This window comes from Prosopis cineraria, unplaced genomic scaffold (assembly GCF_029017545.1).
Source record: "Prosopis cineraria cultivar Desert tree isolate PC_DT_omini unplaced genomic scaffold, ASM2901754v1 PC1, whole genome shotgun sequence".
Lineage (NCBI taxonomy): Eukaryota > Viridiplantae > Streptophyta > Magnoliopsida > Fabales > Fabaceae > Prosopis > Prosopis cineraria.
In genome coordinates, this window is record NW_026555332.1 from 42,089,484 (window position 1) to 42,092,924 (window position 3,441).

Below are 3,441 nucleotides of genomic sequence, written 5' to 3' on the forward strand. Positions count from 1 at the left end.
AATAATTTAAAAATATTTTTATTCTAATTATTTTTAAAAATTTAAACACATATAATGAAAATTTATAAAATAGGTTTTTTAAAAAATAAATGATTTTTTGGGAGTAAATTGGCCCAACAACCATAAACAATACAGTTTCTATCAATTATGGATGAGGTTTATAAAGTTTTAAAATATGGTTCATTCACAGGATTAATTAGAGGTGAATTTTCTTTTTTATCCATAGAACAAATATATTATTAAAACACTTTACATAAACTGATTCATTAATATATCTTTTATAACTATTTAAATGATTTTAACATTTAACTAATTGACTCAAATTCCTGCACACACATATGCATCATATTTCTCCCCTTTCATAATAATTCTTCCCCTTTCTTGATGGGTGAAGGAATTAAGGTGATATTCATATATTGTTTTCTTATTATCATAACAAATGCACTCTTTTGCAGGAGACATTTTAATATGAGTAGTTTAATTTTATGCCTTTTCAAATGAGTTTCATTGTTAGGTTTTCTTGTAAAAAGATGAATGTAAATTCAAAACTTTCATTCTAGAGGAGTATTTGATTCTTTATGATAAGTTAAGATGGTTAGAATTTTTTACAAATTATGTCTGATTTGTTTCTAGCAAATAATTATGTTTTTTTTATATTTTTGATCCACAATAATATACCAATAATATACAACTGTATCATTGGTAAACTATATCAGGGAAAAATTATTAACACATTTTAATTTTGTAGATATTGTGATGCTTAATCTTGTCATTCCTTATAATGAAAAATGAGATTTATTAGTTTAGGTATTTAATTTTTTATGATAAGTTAAGATATTCAAAAAATTTTACAGACTGTGTTTGATTTATTTTGTACGAATGATTATTTATTTTTTTTGCATTTTTGATCTATGATATTATATCATGATATACAATTATATATTATCAATAAATCATATTAATAAAAATTTATCAATATCATTTAATCTTTAGATATATAAAAACTTAATCTTATTATTTTTTTCTTTTTTTTTTGAAGAGGATTAAATGAAATTGTCTTTTGTTTCCGAGTATTAAAAAAAGGTTTTTGTTTAAAAATAAGTATTTAAAAAAAAGTCATATTATTTATAAAATCAATAATTTTGTCATATAAAACTCAATATAATAAATATTAGATTTCTTATTAAATTAAATTTGATTCCATGGAATTTAGAAAGAGAAAGAGAGAGAGGTTTTTAATTTTTTTTAATAAAATAAGTTGAACTAACAGCCTTAGATGCGCAAAGCTTAGCTTCCAGAGAGTAGGGGTGTTCACGGGACGGGACAGGTTCAGGACACCCTGTCCCGTGTCCCGTTCCGAAAAAAGATCGGGACTGAATTTTGGTCCCGTGTCCCGTTTCATCCTGTTAAGAGTTGAGACGAGACGGGGACAAGATCAGGACGTCCCGTCTTCCTGATAAATGCAAGAATATTGAAAAAAGATCTGGATAATAACGTTCATTAAAATTTTAAATCATATAATTTATTAAGTTTAAAATCAAAATAACACAAGTACATAAATAACAATAATTTAAAATTAATTATTGAATTATATTAATCACAACTACACATTATAATAACAAATGCAAGTGATCTTTATGCTATAAGATTAGCAACAATAGGCAAGTCAAACATAATATCAAATCATTGTTCTTCTATTTCAGTGAAGATGTGCTAAGCTAATTATTCTTCTAAAAATAAAGCAAGAAATACATTATAAATAAAAGTTATTAAATAGATAGGTATAAGAATAAATTATATTAATATAATTAATATATGATAAAGAAAGATATCGCCATGTTTACTCCATGCCACTAAAATTATCAATATAAAAAAAACTTTAGTTTTAAATAAGAATTGCAAGTATTAAATTATAATTGATATAATTAATATAAGTATAAATTATATTAATATAATTAATATATTTAAAATAAAAAATAATATATATAATATTCGAGACGGGATGGGACATCCCGATGGTAATCCTGTGTCTCGTCCCGAACCCCTTTCCCGTCCCATCCCGTAAAATCTCATCTCAATTATTTTTGAATCGGGACAAGACCCATGTCAATATAATCGGAAGGATATTGGACTAATTAAGATGGGTTCAGACTGAATACTTCAATAGAGTGTTTCAAGGGGGCAAAATAAAATAAAATAAAATAAATAAAACCAGAAAGTCGGTTAGTACTTAGTAGAAGCAAGTGCAGTGGCGCGATTCAGCTTCAGAAGAGATCACGCTTTTCGCTCCTTCTATTTCATGCCTACTTCTCACAACTTCTAGGGTTTCACGATCGTTCCCAACTGCTTCACCAGCATGGCCGATTCTATGCCGTCGCCGTCCTCCAATCAGAGTCAGAATGCTACAACGACGACAATAACTGATCTCAATGTGGACTCACTCGTTCACTCTGCTGCCTATCTTAACCTCCAAGATGTTTGCAATTTGGCCATGACGTGTAAATATTTCAAACGTGTTGCCTATTCCGATTTCATTTGGCAACGTCTCTTCCGGTTCCTACTTCTCTCTTGTTTTTTTTTTTTTTGGGTTATGAAATTATTTATTTGTATAAAATTCCTCTGCGTGTATTTACCATCCCAAACCACCATCTTCCAAATCTCTTCGCTGTTGTGTTATTCTAGCGTATTATCATGGAATCACATAAGGATAAACTAAAACGCTGATCTTCAATATAATTTTAGTTGCATTTTTTTCTTGGTTATAAAGTACTTTGCAAGCTTATCATGGACAGACGGGCTCTTGTGCAGTTAGACTTCTAAAATTATGGCCGTTTTGGCGTTCTGGTGTTTGTTTTCTTTTGACATCTTATTTCCCTTATTTTCCTTCTTTCTAAATTGATTCCGTTTGTAGGGAGCATTGGCCGCAACAACCATCTCCTAGCTCTTTACATTCACGTGGACTGAGGGAAATGTATTTGGCGAGGCGCACGGCAGTTCAGCAATTTAAGTTCGCTGATCCCTTTGTCGCTGACTTCTATACTGATGTTAAACCTTTCAATCATTTGCAGTTGAGTAAAAATGATATCTTTTTAACACAGGTATTCCTTTTGCGTGGTGGAATTTTTGCATGTTCTTTTTCTGATTGGATCATTTCATCTAAGTTCATTTTGGTTTTCGTCCTTTATTCCTACCCCTGCTGTGGAACGTATATGGTTAGGGCCTAGAAACCGAGTCTATATTTTTCCCACAATTATCTTGACATACAGTCTGCTGATTGTTATTAATATGGATTGATAACTAGGGTTCTCAGATACAAATGATAAATATGGATCGATATCAAAGTGGAAAAGATTTTGTATCTGCATTAAGTGATCACAAAGCAAGAATTACTTGTATGAGGTAAGATTTTTTATTTACTCTCTGCTTATTCAAATATTTGAT